The sequence below is a fragment of the Panthera leo genome, chromosome B3 (assembly GCF_018350215.1).
Source record: "Panthera leo isolate Ple1 chromosome B3, P.leo_Ple1_pat1.1, whole genome shotgun sequence".
In the NCBI taxonomy this organism is placed as follows: domain Eukaryota; kingdom Metazoa; phylum Chordata; class Mammalia; order Carnivora; family Felidae; genus Panthera; species Panthera leo.
This window is the reverse complement of record NC_056684.1, coordinates 146,223,158-146,240,252: the sequence shown is the minus strand read 5'-3', so window position 1 is coordinate 146,240,252 and position 17,095 is coordinate 146,223,158. Positions and strand designations below refer to the sequence as shown.

The 17,095-nt window shown below is 60.3% G+C and overlaps 1 protein-coding gene, 1 long non-coding RNA gene and 1 gene segment (V, D, J or C); all 3 read left to right on the top strand.

The window, feature by feature from the left end:
- The window catches only part of LOC122222684, a 171,637-nt gene that overhangs the window by 25,295 nt on the left and 129,247 nt on the right, over positions 1 to 17,095 (top strand). The gene's annotated exons all lie outside the window — the stretch shown is intronic.
- The window catches only part of LOC122223216, a 67,902-nt gene that overhangs the window by 6,045 nt on the left and 44,762 nt on the right, over positions 1 to 17,095 (top strand).
- Positions 5,251 to 7,275, top strand: LOC122223218. The gene is made up of 2 exons (XR_006204126.1): positions 5,251 to 6,917; positions 7,022 to 7,275. It is a non-coding gene; the product is annotated as an uncharacterized LOC122223218 (long non-coding RNA).

Below are 17,095 nucleotides of genomic sequence, written 5' to 3'. Positions count from 1 at the left end.
TAAACCGGGCTGAGCTGAGCCGGGCTGGGCTGAGCTGAGCTGAGCTGGGCTAGGTTGAACTAAACCGGGCTGGGCTGGGCTGAGCTGAGCTGAGCTGAGCTGGGCTGGGTTAGGTTTAGCTAAACCGGGCTGCGCTGAGCAGAGCTGGGCTGAGCTGGGCTAGGTTGAACTAAACCGGGCTGGGCTGGGCTGGGCTGGGCTGAGCTGAGCTGGGCTGGGCTGAGCTTAGCTGAGCTGGGCTAGGCTGAGCTAAACCTGGCTGAGCTGAGCCGGGCTGGGCTGAGCTGAGCTGAGCTGAGCTGGGCTGGGCTGGGCTAGGTTGAGCTAAACCGGGCTGGGCTGGGCTGGGCTGAGCTGAGCCGGGCTGGGCTGGGCTGGGCTGAGCTGAGCTGAGCTGGGCTGGGCTAGGTTGAGCTAAACCGGGCTGGGCTGGGCTGAGCTGAGCTTAGCACTGGGCTGAGCTGGGCTGAACTGGGCTGGGCTGAGCTGGGGCTGAGCTGGGCTGAGCTAAACTGGGCTGAGCTAGGCTGAGCTGGGCTAAACTGTGCTGAACTGAGCTGAGCTGAGCTGAGCTAGGCTGAGCTGGGCTGAGCTGAGCTGGGCTGAGCTGGGCTAGGTTGAGCTAAACCGGGCTGGACTGGGCTGGGCTGGGCTGAGCCGGGCTGGGCTGAGCCGGGCTGGGCTGGGCTGGGCTAGGTTGAGCTAAACTGGGCTGAGCTGAGCCGGGCTGGGCTGAGCTGACCTGAGCTGGTCTGGGCTGGGCTAGGTTGAGCTAAACCGGGCTGGGCTGGGCTGGGCTGAGCTGAGCCGGGCTGGGCTGGGCTGGGCTGAGCTGAGCTGAGCTGAGCTGGGCTGGGCTAGGTTGAGCTAAACCGGGCTGGGCTGGGCTGAGCTGAGCTTAGCACTGGGCTGAGCTGGGCTGAACTGGGCTGGGCTGAGCTGGGCTGAGCTAAACTGGGCTGAGCTAGGCTGAGCTGGGCTAAACTGTGCTGAACTGAGCTGAGCTGGGCTGAGCTGGGCTGAGCTGAGCTGGGCTGAGCTGGGCTGGGCTAGGTTGAGCTAAACCGGGCTGGGCTGGGCTGAGCTTAGCTGGGTCGCACTGGGCTGAGCTGGGCTGAGCTGGGGCTGAGCTGGGGCTGAGCTGGGCTAAACTGAGCTGGGATGAGTTTAGCTGGGCTGAGCTGGGTTGAGCTGAGCTGAACTGGGCTGGGGTGGGCTGAACTGGGCTGAACTGGGCTGAGCTGAGCTGAGCTGGGCTGGGCTGTTCTGGGCTGAGCTGGACTGAACTGGGCTGAACTGGGCTAAGCTAAACCGGGCTGGGCTGGGTTGGGCTGAGCTGGACTGTTCTGGTCTGGGCTGAACTGGGCTGCGCTGGGCTGAGCTGAGCTGAGCTGGGCTGAGCTGAGCTGAGCTGGGCTGAGCCGAACTGGGCTGGACTGGGATGAGCAGGGCTAGGCTGGGATGGGCTAGGATAGGTTGAGCTAAACCGGGCAGGGCTGGGCCAGGCTGAGTTTAGCTAGGTTGCACTGGGCTGAACTGTTCTAGGCTGAACTGGGCTGAGCTGGGCTGAGCTGGGCTGAGCTGGGCTGGGCTGAGCTGAGATGAGTTGGGTTGAGCTGGGTTGAGCTAAGCTGGAGTAGGCCAGGCTGGGCCGGGCTGAGCTGGGCTGAGCTGGGCTGAATGAGGCTGAGCTGGGCTGAGCTGAGCTGGGCTGAGCTGGGTTGGGCTGATGTGTGCTAGGGTTAGTACACCAAACCAATTAATCAGGGTCACCAAGCTGGCCCAGCAGAAATGGACTCTCTGAGTGGCTTGGCTTAGAGGAGTCTGATGTCCAGGCTTGTGCTAGAATAACCCATGTTGTGCCATTTAGTTCTAATTGGGGAGACCTGGCCTTGCTAACCCTGACTAACACTGGACTGACTTCAATGACCTGGTTGTGCTAAGGACGGGCCAAGAGGAATCTGCATGATTCCCACTCCTCGTGTTCACAGTCTCTGCTGACCCTGGACACACAGGCCTGGGCTGGTGGTCTGTCTGGGAGCTTGGGGGGTCCTCTCTCCATGCTGTCAGCCTGCCACATGGGCAGTTCACGGGGCTCGTGGCTGAGTGTGCCTACGTGGCTCTAGGGTCTCAGAGGGAAGGCACCGCCAGTCAGAGCCGAGCTGTCCTGAGCTGAGAGCCAGGTACCAGAGTGCACTTGAGTGCAAGGGTGGCAGGTGCTGGGAGGAGGTCACATCTGCCCCTCCCAGCGTGAAGCACCCCCAACTTCCCACAAGCCCAGAGCTGGACTTCTGCAGCAGGGCAGGGGCCGCCTTGCCTCCCCTTCCCAGCAGGACCTGGGCCTCAACACAGCTGCCCACTGAGCCGTCGGTCCAGGCTGGGGAGGCCGCGAGGGCAGCCCTCATGGTAGCGAAATGAGGGAGCCATGTGGTTGGCGTTGGCCCGCCTGGCAGAGCGTGGGAAGGAGACGCCTTCTCACCCCTGTCTCTTGTCCCTCTCTGGTCCTCAGAGACCTCATCCCGTCCAAATCTCTTCCCCCTCATCACCTGTGAGAGCTCCCTGTCCGATGAGCCCCTGTTGGCCATGGGCTGCCTGGCCCGGGACTTCCTGCCCAGCTCCGTCACCTTCTCCTGGAACTACAAGAACAACAGTGTGGTCAACAACCAGGACATCCAGACCTTCCCTCCAGTCCTGAGAGAGGGCAAGTACGTGGCTACCTCTCAGGTGCTCCTGCCCTCCGTGGACGTCCTCCAGGGTTCAGATGACTTCCTCACATGCAATGTGAAACACCCCAAGGGCAACAGTGAGGTGAACGTGCCCATCCCAGGTGAGAGTCGGGCTCTCCTACCCATGGCCGGGGATGGGGGCAGGGAGGGGGGTCAGGTGGGCTGACGTCTTGTCCCCTTCACCGCAGTGCCTCTAGAGCTGTCCCCCAACGTGACTGTCTTCATCCCACCCCGTGACGCCTTCTCTGACAACAACCAGCGCACGTCCCAGCTCCTCTGTCAGGCAACAGGCTTCAGCCCCAAGAAGATCTCTGTGTCCTGGCTTCGTGACGGAAAGCCCATCAAGTCGGGCTTCAACCCAGGCAACGTGGAGGCTGAGAACCAAGGGCCCGGGCCCGTGACCTTCAAGGTGCTCAGCACGCTGACCATCACCGAGAATGCCTGGCTCAGCCAGAGCGTGTTCACTTGCAATGTGGAGCACAATGGGCTGACCTTCAAGAAGAACGTGTCCTCCGCATGCATCCTCAGTGAGTTGTCCTGGCCCCTGGTGCAGCCCCTTGGGGCAGGGACCCCTCCTCACACTCATAGGTGCCCACTCAGGGCAGCCGCTTCCTGAGCCTTGGCTTCCTGGAGCAGCCAAGGGCAGGGAGGGGGCCACTTGTCAGGTGGGGGGGCCCAGCATCCCCTCCAAGGGGTCCTTGGGGCTCAGGAAGGCTCGGCGTGGCCAGCTTCTGTTCTCTTGGGAAAACCTCCCCCCTTTGCCCGGTTGCCCATCCAGCCAGTCACTGACACAAACTCTCTCCTGATCCAGACACGCAGGCCACCATCAGAATCTTCGCCATTCCCCCCACCTTCGCCAGCATCTTCCAAACCAAGTCGGCCAAGCTGTCCTGCAGGGTCGTAGACCTGACCACCCGCGACAGCCTGAACGTCTCCTGGACCCGCCAGAATGGCGACTTTCTGCCAACCACCACCATCTTCCAGAGCAACCTCAACAACACCTTCAGTGCCACAGGGGAGGCCACCGTCTGTGCAGAGGACTGGGAGTCAGGGGAGGACTTCACCTGCACGGTGACCCACACAGATCTGCCCTCGCCACTGAAGAAGACCATCTCTAAACTCAAGGGTAGGGGTCCGCTTCTCTTCTGCCCCGGGACTCTCCCACAGCCTCTCCCCCCAGCCCCCCACCTGAGCTCACAGCTGCCTTTCCTCCCACAGACGTCAACAAGCAACCGCCCTCCGTCTACGTCCTGCCACCCAGCCGGGAGCAGCTGAGCCTGCGGGAGTCAGCCACAGTCACTTGCCTGGTGAAGGGCTTCTCACCCGCAGATGTGTTCGTGCAATGGCTGCAGAAAGGCCAACCCATGTCCTCTGAGAGTTACGTGACCAGTGACCCGAAGCCCGAGCCCCAAGACCCCCACCTCTACTTTGTCCACAGCACCCTGACTGTGAGTGAGGAGGAGTGGAGCTCGGGGGAGACCTACACCTGTGTTGTGGGCCACGAGGCCCTGCCCCACATGGTGACGGAGAGGAGCGTGGACAAGTCCACCGGTAAACCCACCCTGTACAACGTGTCCCTGGTCTTGTCTGACACGGCCGCCACCTGCTACTGACCTGTGGGCCGCCCCACTCCGGGTGGATCCCAGAGTCCTGGGGAACCCGTCGCTGTGTGTGCATGTGTGCAAACTAACCGTGTCAATGGGGTGAGATGTGGCGTTTTATCAAAATTAGAAATAAAAACATCCATTCAAAAGATGCTCGTCCTGAGTGAGCGATGCTCTCGCCTACCGGGGCCACAGCTGTGCTGTCCTCACCCCCAGACCAACCTCTACCACCACCCCCACCCAGCCTCTGAAAGTCTCTGTGCTCCTCTCCCTGCTCTCATGGCCACCCAGGTGTGTGGCACACACGTACACACACACGGACACATGCACACATGCGCACACGTGCAGGCTTATATGTGCATGCACGTGGGTACCTGCATACATACAGACATAGACACATGGACACACCCGCATGCACACAGGCACACATGTGCATGCACATGGGTACTTACACACACACGGGCACAGACACATGGACTCACACACATACACACACCTGCACACATGCACACACACAGACACATGGACACACACACATGCACACACATGCAAGCTTATACGTGCATGCACATGGGTACTTACACGTGCACAGGCACAGACACATGGACACACAGACACATGGACACACACACATGCACACAGGCACACACGTACATGCACATGGGTACTTACACACAGGCACGGACACATGGACACATACACATGCACACACATGCACACATAGGTACGGACACATGGACATACACACATGCACACACATGCACACACATGCACACACAGACACAGACACATGGACACACACACATGCACACATGCACACACACAGACACATGGACACACACACATGTACACAGGCACACACGTGCATGCACATGGGTACTTACACATGCACAGGCACAGAAACATGGACACACAGACACACACATGCACACCCATGCAGGCATGTAAACACACACACAGGAAACACACATGTACATGGACACAGGCACTCATGCACTGTACGTGGGTGCAAATACACATGCATATACACCCATGGACATAGACATGGAGGAACTTGCATACACACACAGAGATGCACAGGGATATGGACATGCACACACATACATACGAGCACACACCCATACATGTGGACACACGCAGACACATGCACACATAGGTACACATACATACACACAGTCACAGATACGCTGACGTGCGCACACGAGGTCACTCGGTGCCTCAGGCAGGCATTTACGCCCTCTCTAGCCACGTCACTTTCCGCAGGCCTTCATGCCCACGCTCTGCTCATCCTTCTGTCTCAGCTCGGAGGTGTGTCCATGGGCTGGCCCAGCCTGGGCACTGACCATAGCCGCCGTTGGCAGGCCCAGGGCCAAAGGAAGCCCCTGCCATGCCCAGGCACCCACGGGTGAATGGACAAGGCAGGCAGTGCCTGACCACCGGCCCCAGAGGTGGGGAGGCCCCTCCCTAGAGGGAGGCTGTAGAGAGCGTGATCTGAGTGGGGAGCCCCTGCAAACACCCAGCCCTGGAAAGGGTGGGGAGTGAGGCCCCAGAAGCAGGAGTAAGGGAGAACAGAGCCCAGTGGGCAGAAAAGGGGAGGGGCGTGAGTAGGATCTCCTCTCCTGAATGGGCAAAGGCAACACAGCCCCCTTCGGGCCCCGTCCCAGGCCCTCTCTGCGCACCAAGCCCTTGGGCACCTGAGTTCACCTGTGCAGGGGCTGCAGACCCCACTGAGTGTCCTCAGCCTGACCACCCCAGTGTTAGCCTCCCTGGAGTCTCAGGGCTCTGTCTGACCCTTTGGCCCCAGAGTTCTGGGAGGGCAGACAAGCCAGCCAGGGCCCCACAAATGCTATTCACTCCCAGAAAGAGAGACAGCGAGTGGGAATCTCACTAGGAAGTGAAGAGGTCCCCTTGGGCCCAGACATCTGCCAGCTCCTCACTGCCAGCCCTCTCTGGCCTCGGCGGCCAGGGCCACACCTGTCCCAAACCACAGGTGGCAGCGGGCCCTGCTCTCTGCCTCTCAGCCGCAGGTGGCTCCGGCTGTGTCACCACACCCCACAGGAGAGTTCAGGACACTGTGAGCCACTCTTCTGGGGTCACTGCCTCCGGCCCCAGCCCAGGCTGCACCCCCACGTCTATGTTTCTCTGTCGCACTCTCTGCCATCCCAGGGCTCCTAGACAAGGTGCTCAGGGCTACCCTGCTCTGCTTTGGCCACATTCTGCCTCCACCTGGCCCCCTGCTTTGGGCTGTCAAGGCCCAGCTAATGCTTGGCTGAGACCCTTCCCGACTGAGCCCAGGGGCCCTCAGCCCCACAAGGTGGGTGCAAGGGAGACTGCAAGGCCAGGAGGCCATGGACACCCTCTCCTGCCCCACCTGTCCCTCCCGGGTGCAGCACAGCCGAGGGCCGAGGGTGGTTCTAGGGCTGGACTGTGCTGGTGCCGGGCCTGACCCCTCTGTGCTGTGTCCCCTGCAGAGGGGGAGGTGAGCGCCGAGGAGGAGGGCTTCGAGAATCTGAACACCATGGCCTCCACCTTCATCGTTCTCTTCCTCCTCAGCGTCTTCTACAGCACCACAGTCACCCTGTTCAAGGTAGTGGCGGCCTGGAGGGGGGGGGGGCACAGATGGCCTCAGGCTGAGCCTGACCCACTGTCCTCGGGAAGCAGGGAAACAGCTCATGTGTCTGTCGTCTGCAGGTGAAATGACCCCCCCGCTAAGAACTTCAGAGACCCAGAAGATGGGACCCAGGGGGGCACCGCCTTGGGGCCCGGGGTTCCCAACCTGCAGAGCCTGTCGACTTGCACTTAAATCCTTCCCACGTCACCCCTCCCGCTTGCCGCCCAAAGACGCAGGCTTTTCAAGACCAGGCCAAATGCCGTGGACGCAGCACCGCTCTGCAGTGTGCACTCATGTCGCCTTGAAATAAACGTGTATATTTTATCCTGTGAAACTGCTTCCTCGTGAAGGTTCTTTATCCCAAACTGCACCCATGTGTGCTGTGTGTGCATCCAGGGGTGGCCATCCTTCGTTGCGAAGCGTGTATGGGAAAGCGGGGGGGGGGGGGGGGGGGGGGGGGGGGGGGGGCGGGTCTGTCTGCACACTGCCTGCCAGGGGACATGGCGGGAAAGATCTCCGTGAGGGAGACCCAGAGTCTCAGGCTCATCCAGTATGCTGAAGGACGGCAGCCGAGCTCGAGAGGGTCCCAATCATGTCGGGAGCCGGCAACCAAGCTTGGGCCTCAGGGATTTGTGTGCAACCAGCAGGGCTGTCCACCTACAAGTCCCTGTCCCGAGGGTTTGTCCCACCTGCTGAGGCATCTGGGGCGTGTGGATGGGAGGAGAAGTTTCTGGTGAGACGGTTAGGAGAGCATCTGGCAGAGGGGAGGCACAGGAACAGTCTCCGTCCCCCCAGGCCACCGCAGACGAGGGGCAGGCCGTGGCAGAGGCGGGGGTGGGACCCATGTCAGAGGCTCGCCTGGACACCGCACAGACAGCCAGGGCGGCCACAGGCCATGGGGCGGTGGCAGCGAGGGCCCAGGTGGAGGCCAGACCTTTCCTGGGTAACCACATGGCTCCTACTGACATGCTTGCTTGGACCACACAGGTGATGCCTTAGCGAAAGGAGGCCCGGCCAGACCCTGGGCCCTGTGTCCAGACAGGAAGAGACCCTCCCAAAGCTTCTAGTTCTGGCTCCTCGCTGCCAGCTCCCTGCCTTCCTCTCCCTCTCCCTTCTCCCACATCCACCAGGAGCAGACAGCAGAGGCCCAGCCCGTCCTCCGGCACTTTGCTCAGAAACCTCCCGAGCCACGTGTCCACACGGCGCACAGCTGAGACATGAGGCCCTCCGCCCTCCCTTCCTCTCCAAGCCCTCATCAGAATTGCCTGTAACATCCAAATTCATGCGAACAGCCTTCAAGGCAGTCCGGCTTTTTTCTGACGTGCACCTCAGAACCGCAGCCTCGGGTTCTGACACTACACGGGTACTTCCACGTGTCAGCTCTGTCACACCCCACTTCTGGCACCGGAGTGTGGATGCCCCTCTTCTCCTGCGGCAGCTGACACAGCGGGAGCCGGACACCGACCATGTCACTTCTGGGGGTGCATTCCCTCCATGCCCCCCAACCCTGGCGTCTGCCCGTTGTGTCCGATCCTGGGTCTTCCCTCCAATCCCACCGTCGTCCTCCCGCACAGCGCCGTGTCTGATCCCTGCTCCTCCCCCCAGTCCCTCCGTCGTCCTCGCGCTCAGCGCCGTGTCTGATCCCTGCTCCTCCCCCCAGTCCCACTATCATCCTCGTGCGCAGCACCGTGTCTGATCCCTGCTCCTCCCCCCAGTCCCTCCATCGTCCTCCCGCGCAGCGCCCTGTCTGATCCGTAGTCCTCCCCCCAGTCCCACCGTCGTCCTCCCACACAACGCTGTGTCTGATCACTGGTCCTCCCCCAGTCCCTCCGTCATCCTCGCGCGCAACGCCGTGTCTTATCCCTGATCCTCCCCCCAGTCCCTCCGTCGTCCTTGCACACAACGCGGTGTCTGATCCATAATCCTCCCCCCAGTCCCACCGTCGTCCTCGCGCTCAGTGCCGTGTCTGATCCCTGGTCTTCCCCCCAGTCCCACCGTCGTCCTCCCACACAGCGCCATGTCTGATCCGTGATCCTCCCCCCAGTCCCACCGTCGTCCTCCCACACAATGCCCTGTCTGATCCCTGCTCCTCCCCCCAGTCCCTCCGTCGTCCTCCCGCGCAGCGCCCTGTCTGATCCGTAGTCCTCCCCCCAGTCCCACCGTCATCCTCATGCAGAGCACTTCCTGTTCATGTCTATATCCCCTTTTGTAAGGACAGTCATGCTGCATTTGGAGCCCACCCTCTGGCAGTATGACCTCATGACTTTACCTACTGTGACTGTGTCCCCCCAACAAGATCACGTTCTGAGGCAGTGGGGTTTAGGATGCAATGCAGCCCACAGACCCAAGTTCAGGGCCCAAGGGGAAGACAGGGAGGCTGCGCAGCGGGGGCCTCTGGCATGTGGATGGGAGAAGGCAGGGGCACGGTGGCCAGGTGCTTGGGAGAGCAGAGAGGTGGGTCCCGCCCCCAGGGGACCAGTGAGGAGGGGGGTTGGCGCCCCCACCCACCCAGACAACCTCAGTCCAGGCTGAAGAATGGGCATGACTGACCCTGTCTATGCAATGGCAGCATGGTGCCCTGGGGGGACGTGGGATGAGGCAGGAGCCAGGAGGAAAGGGCCCACAGACTAAGATACAGCAGAGCCATCAGGGGCCTCATGCTTGCTCAGCCGCCCTTGGCCAGCCAGGTCCCTGGGGAGAGGACAAGGGGACTGGAGACAGCCCACCTGGAGTCCCTCATCCTGGGACCTGCCGCCCATAGGGCCCAGTGTGCAACACAGCCTGTCCACCCCACCCCAGGGCACAGGGTCGGGGGGTGGGGGGGAGGGCTGACCCCACTCACTCCTCAGAGAACCACACAGAAGTCTGGCCACGTGGCCTCTCTGCAGGCAAACGGCACCTGTGCCGCGGTGGCCAGGGGCCAGCAGCTGGAGCCCTGGGTGTGGGGACACATAGCCCCAGGCCCATCACGGAGGGACCGCTCTGCACTGGGGTCTGGGCAACCCCAACCTCGGGCTCCGCAGTGGGAGCCCCTGCCACTCGGCCAGCTCTGCCCTGCCACACACCCCCACCCCGCACCCTTGGGAGCCCCAACCCCAGAACCCCGTGTCTGTCTTCCAGCCTCCGGAGAAGCGCTGCACGTGTTCCCCTTGGTCTCGGAGTGTCAAGCCCTGAAAGAAGGCGACTCCGTAGTCCTGGCCTGCTTGGCAAGAGGATACTCCCGAGAGTCAGTACAGGTGACCTCGGTTTCGGGGGAAGCAGGACCAGGACACAAAGACCAATCTCTTCATGCCGAAGGCACAAGACAACATTGAGCTGTCCTTCCTGACTGCCCAGTGGAAGCCAGACCCCCACCAGTGCAGCACCACCAGCGGCAAGCTGCAGAAGGCCTTCCGGTGGCCAGGTGGGTGGCCCCAAGACCACAAGGAGGGCCCTCCCGGGTTTCCCACACCTTCCACCAGGGCCTGACCCCAAGGACCGACACAGGCACCCAGGCCTCAGCACGGCACCCATGAGGGTCACCTCTCATCACCCCAACCCTCAAACCCTTTCCCCGCAGACCCTGTCCTCAGGGTGCAAAAGAAAGGCAGAGGCTGAGTGTGAGGCTTCCCACGGCCCAGTCCCCACCTCTGCACAGCACAACCAGCTCGTCCCTCCCTCCCGCCATTTCCAGGTCCTCCCGTCCACCACGCAGCCCTCCCACCTCAGTGTACACACGGTCCGACCCTCACCTGCCACTTTCCTCTGATTTCAGCATCTTAGGAAACTAAGACCCTCCTGTCGACTCTTGGGCCAACCCCATCAGAGGACTCCACCACAGTGCCCAGCACTGCCAGGGTCTCAGGTGAGGAGCCCCCACCCCAGCACACCCTTTCCTGCCTTCCCATCTCTTAGGATGCCCCCTTCAGGCAGCCCTCCATGACTTCTTCCGCAAGGCTTCAAGTCCCATCTGAGTCAGGAAAGACAGGCCCTGAACTGACGTCTACCAAGCACCTACTGTGCGCCAGCCTCTGTGCTTGGCACCAGCAGACACGCCTCTGGCCCTTTATGAACAGGAGACCCACCCAAGACACCCTGCGAAAGCATAGCCGACAAAGGCAGGCCCAAGGGCCAGGACTGGGACGCAGCTGACCCAGCAGCCCACAGGACTGGGCCCTGAGCTTGTCATGGGGCCTCACGTGAGGATGTGTCACCAAAGCGGCCAGGAGTGACCCTTACAGAACTGTAGCATGCCCCCTGAAGCCTCGGGGGCCGTGGCATGGGACCCAAGGCCTCCCCACAGCAGGAGCCACCCTCCCCTCCCGCCCGCACTGGCTCCCCGTCGCCCTGCTGGCGTCTCGGGAGGAGGGTCTGACAGTCACCCCTGTGCCACGTTAGCAGAAGCATTTGGACAGAGAGCCTCCCCCCACGGGTGGCCCCCACCCAGGCCAGAGCCGCGACACCCCCATCTCCAAACACGGCCAGGGCCCTGGCTCCACGTGGGGGGACTGATCAAGAGACAGGGGAGTCCCCCGGGCAAGAATGCAGAGTGGTCCTGTGCAGCGGGACTCGCTCACTGGTCCCCATCCCCCGGGGCCTGTGAGCCTCAGCACGCCCGCAGCCAGACACTGCCCACAGCCTGTTTCCTCCTACAAGCTGGGAGCAGTCTTTGCAGTTTGAGAGGAATGGCGGAGGGGGGGAGGGGGTGAGAGGAGGAGAGACAGAAAAGCCTAAAGGTTTGCTGTCTGACCCTTTACAGAGCAAACTTCTGGGACCGGTAACTCACCGGCCATTTTCGCCACAAGTGTGGAAGTGACTGTGGCGTGGTGACTAGGGGACAGTGGCGGGTCCGGGCAGGTCTCAGAACCCCAGAGAGCAGGAAGGCTGAGGGGCCCAGGGAGGCCACAGCCCGACCACGTGTGCAGCACACAGTCTCTCCCCCGACCTCCCTCCACAGTGCCTTCCACCAGCCACACCCAGGCACAAACCAGAGAGCCGGAAAGGACAGCGGACGCCAGTCTCAGAGGTCAGTGCCCTGGGGCACAGAGCGGGGAAGAAGGGGAAGAACAGATTTGGGAGCCCCGGGGACAGCCCAGCTTGGGAGCAAGCCCCCGGGCCGGTGGCGGGAGGCCAGGAGGCGACAAAAGCCGGGTCTGCACCAGGGAGAGCTAGGCAGAATCAGAGAGGGCATGTCGCACTGCCCACAACACCACCCCCAGGCCGGGTCTGCGCGCCCCAGTGCCCCCAGTGACCGAGGCCACTGTCCTCTGGCAGAGTGTCGGAACCACACCAGCCCTCCCGGCCTCTACCTGCCACAGCCTCCCCTGCAGGGCCCATGGCTCAAGGGACAGGCCACCTTCACCTGCCTGGCAGTGGGGGCTGGCCTTCAGGAGTCCCACTTGTCCTGGGAGGTGGCCGGGGTGCCAGCAGTGGGCCGCTGGAGGAGAATGCCAATGGTTCCCAGAGCCTGAGAAGCCGCCTGGACTTGCGCGTGGCCTCCTGGGCCTCGGGGGCCAACATCACCTGCACGCTGAGCGGCCCGGGCGTGGCTTCCCAAGTGGTGTCCGCAGCTCCCAAGGAACACGGTGAGGCCCCCTCCACAGCCCCCAGGGAACACGGTGAGGCTGGGGGCCCTGCGCGCGCACCCCCCGCCTGGCACAGCCGCTCCTCTGTCCAGGACCCGGGCCGCCCCGCTTCCCCCAAGGCCCCGGGTGGCCCGCGCATGACCAGGCTTCTCCTCGCAGCTGCCTCTGCGCCCAGCAGCCTCATGGTCCACGTCCTGACTGTGTCCAGAGCAGCCTCCTGGCTCCTGTGCAAGGTGTCCGGCTTCTCGCCCCCAGACGTCCTCCTCACCTGGCTAAGGGACCAGGTCCAGGTAGACTCTGCTTCCTTTGCCACTGCACCCCCCGCAGCCGAGCTGGGGAGCAGCACCTTCGAGACCTGGAGCGTCCTGCACATCCGCACGGCCCAGGCCCCTCGCCCGGACACCTACACGTGTGTGGTCCGGCACGAGGCCTCCCGAAGGTTGCTCAACGCCAACTGGAGCCCAGACACGGCCAGTGAGTCACACATGGGCACGGGGCCAGGGCTTGGGGGGGGGGGGGGGTGCAGTCCCAGAGGAGCTGAAGGGCTGGGTCCTGGGGCTGCAGCCAAGGGTCTGTGCCACCCAGCCAGGATGACCCTGCCCCAGCCTGGTGGGCACCTGGAGTGTGCACACATTTTCCCTGCACTCAGGGCTTTGGATGCCCTGACACCTGTCCCCCTGAAGCCTGTCCTCATGTCCACAGGCCATGTGCTGGACTAGGAGGGGTGGGAGGTAGGTGTCACCCCTGCCGGGCCCCCAAGGAACAGCCATTTCCCACCAAGACCTGCCCCGTTGCTGAGCTCAGAGCAGGGGCCTCCCCTGGGGAGGCTGGTCATCCCAGACACAACCCTCCCAGGGACATCTGAGCCTCCCCAAGGCCCAGGACCCCCACTGGCTTGGGAGAACAGTCAGCACCTCAGAAGCCAGGTACACCCAGAAGTGGGAGCTGGGCTGGGGTGCCCAGAGAATCTGACCCGCACATGCCCACAGCAGGCCCTGACTGCAGGCCACCTGCAGGGCAGAGGGGACAGAGGCCCACTAGGGTGGGGGCTCACACTGGAGGTCCAGGGCTCACTCTCCCCTCAGAGGCTGGCTATCAGGCCCCCTCACCACCTCATCAGGGGGCAGCACCCAGGCAAGGCCCTGGAGGGACAGAGGTGGACACCTCAGGCCAAGCAGGTAGCAGGACACCATCCCCCCGCTGCTCGAGCATGGAGAGTTGGCCCTAGGAGTGGGGTAGAGGCAGATGCCATGTGGAGGCCATGCCAGCAATGTGGTGGGGGGGCCACACAGGAAGGCTGTGCCAGCCTCCACTGGCTCAGACACCCCCCCGTCAGACCCGGCCATGGGCAGCCCTGCACAGTGGAGGACATGTCCACACAACAGTACTGACCCCGCTGCCTCCTACAGCCAGGTCTGGAAGTGCTGGCATCTTGTTGGGCAGCAGCCTGAAGGGTCCCCTAGAAAGACGGCTCTCCTCAGCCCCCTAGTCCACCTGCCTGTGTCCCAGCAGGCCTCCCCGTGATGTCCCAGCACCAGCCCCTGTCCCCACCGAGGCTGGGACTCCTGGTCCTCAGCCCATCTCCACAGCATTGCCCCCTGCCCTCTGGGCACCCTCTTCCCTGGCTCAGGCCCCTCAGGCACATCTGTTCTCCAGTCATCAGAGCAGCCTCCTGGCCCTGCTTACCTTCCCTCCCCTGATCCCCTAAGCAGGTGTGTAAGGAGATCGACCCCCCACCCGAGGCTCCTTGAGGGCCAGGTCCACACTGACGTCCTCCAATGTCCACTCTCCTACACCCAGCAGATGGGAGCCCTCCCCAGGCACAAACCAGGCCTCTCCATCACAGGTGATGTCACAGGTGAGGCTGGACCAGCCCCCTGGACAGACTCGGCCAAGGCTGGAGACTGGTCTGCTGTCATGCACAGAGCCCCAGGTGTAGGCTGCAGGTGTGTGTGCACGTGCACCCCTGGTCACCTGAGCACACGCACATGCCCAGCATCATCATTGTTATAAAGCATCACACGGAAGGTCCCCCCACACCAGGCCCCTGTCCTCTTCCTCCTGACCTGGTTCTGCTCCTTGGCCTGTGTCATAGACTCCAAGTCTAAAGTTCTCTCTTGGCCAGCAAGAGAGCAGAACACAGGATTAAAGTGAGAGATGGCTAATGTCCGGGAAAAGACAAGACCCGAATAAGGGCCCTTGCCCCGTTTGTATCAGGATCAGAAGGCTTACAAACACGGCGATGGACGCGCACAAAGAGACAAGGAATCTGTGAACATTAACTTCTGGACGTGAGGGAAAGGGGGTCTTGAGGATCCTCGGGGTTAGGGGTTTGGGTTAATACAAAACAAAGTCCGGGCGCCGGGCAGTGGGGAGGAAGGTTGTTTACAGCGGACCTGAGGCAGCACCTCTGTTTATCTCAGCCTCGCGGATGAGGCAGGGAGGACACGTGACCTCAGGGTTGACGAGGCACCTTTGCTTTCGTTAACCATCTCCGCTCTGGGCTGCTACGCCTGCAGTGCAGGGGTCCACAGTCCAGTTCACCAATTTACCTAGCTTGGTCCTATTCTCCCGTGAAAGCTGCTATAGTACTAAATTGGGGGTGCTTCTGCCCTGAATGCCTAATCTTGTTTATTTCATATACCTTTGCATCGGGGGCCTCTATACCCCCCTATTCTTGGTTGCCTTGTGTTGTTTACCCAAACTCGGGGGTGAGCATCCTATAGCTTCGTACTTCTCTGTGCCTTGTTAACCCGTTGGTGTAAGCCCGGGGGATTCCTAAGCTTATCCCCCACAGTTCCCCCTTTTTACTTTTCTTGGTTCTTCTAGTCTTGTGTTTGAGAACTGTCATGATGAGCTCCTGGTCCTCCTTTTGCTTTTGGATGGCTTGGAGGGAGATTCTGCAAAGACATAAAAAGAGACACAGTAAAAGAATTCTGCCTCCCAGAGTGATCCAGAATTTGAGATGGGTGCTAGCCGTAAGTGAGAAAGGATTTAGGTAACGCCACATTCCCCAGGAATCAGCTCATTCATTTTTAAGCTGATCCTCTGTATATTGTAGCTGTTGGCTCAATGTCATATCTAAAACTTCTATATTGTCAGAGAGATGGGAAGAAAAGACACTTCAAAGGTGTGTCTGGACAGCATCCCAAGCTTGGGAGTGATTCTAAGGAATGGCAGTCATGCGTATATGCTGGTTGTTAGGGTCACAGAGCAGTTTAGAGCGGAGGAACAAGGCCTCCTATTTCTTTCCGATGAATTCCACTGCAGCCTCAAGAGCTTCAAGGCAGGCCAAGACTTGTTTATTAATCGAAGTTTGGCTTACAGATTCTTTGGTGTTATTAATTTGTTAAGGACATGGGCTGTCTGGATAGTATGATCAGGCTGACTCCAGCTACAGTGGCAGGGGCGATAACGCCTACTGCTGCTAGGATGTCCGTGATTAACAGGCTAACAAATCTTTTCCACCTTGCAGCAGAGTGTCAGTGTCGAAGAAGCTTGGAAAGCACGCCTAGTCCTGATGGATGCATGTAGGACACAGAGCTGTTAACAGGAACCAGGCTGAGACGCACTGTCTAAGCACTAAGAAAGAGGAGATGTTTAATTGGATGATGTTATCATGACTTATGCAGGACATAAACCAGCCTTGGGGCATAGAGATATTATAATTATGTCCTAGTTGTCAGATCTGGATGGTGGAGGTAGCAAAGAGAACATAGGGAGAAGGGACACAAATAGTCCCTTGAACTGGTCCATGTGAACTGGTTATCGTACAGGGAGGCCCCAGTTGGGTTAGTATGTGGTTCTACATAAATTTCACCGTGGCTAATAGGAAGAGTGAAGAAGGGAAGACCTAGCTTCCAAAGATTAACAGCCAAGGTCGTTTTAATTTTCCTTTATATGCAGAAATTATAGGGCCAGACAAATCTCCATTTTTCCAAAAAATATCCCCCTACTAGGCTGGCCAAAGGATACGGTCTTATTAGACTATTTTGTTTCATGATATCCTCTAGGACCCCTGTCATAACAGTCCAATTACCCCAGTGAAGATTATGCTCAGTCTCTCCATAACAGGTCGTCCAGGGAATAATGTTCCAGGGGTGGTCTGAATATTTGAGACTAGAGCAAGCTATAACATTAGGAGCGTGAGATATGCTTGTTTTTTGAGGTATAGCAAAGTTTGTGGCTGAGAAAAAAGGGAAAATTGTCTGGCCTTGTAGAGGTTTTGGGCTGTACTTGCAAAAGCCAATTGATTCTTAGTTTAATACGAGCAGATAAGTTGTTGAGTTTGATAACACACACAGGAGGTGCTGGAGGAAGCCACCACTGAGGTCTTGGCATTTAAAGCCAATGCTCTTGTTCCATATGGAAGGGAGGGTTAAGAGTGGCTCCTCCCATGAACTCAGTGTCATTATTGCTAATAAGAATAAGGCTGTGCCAGCCTCCAGTGGCTCGGACACCCCCCCGACAGCCCAGGCCCAGCCATGGGCAGCCCTGCACAGTGGAGGACGTGTCCAGACAACAGTACTGACCCCGCTGCCTCCTAGGAGTGTTAAGCTGTCAGAGGTGGGTTAAGGAGATGAGCCCAAT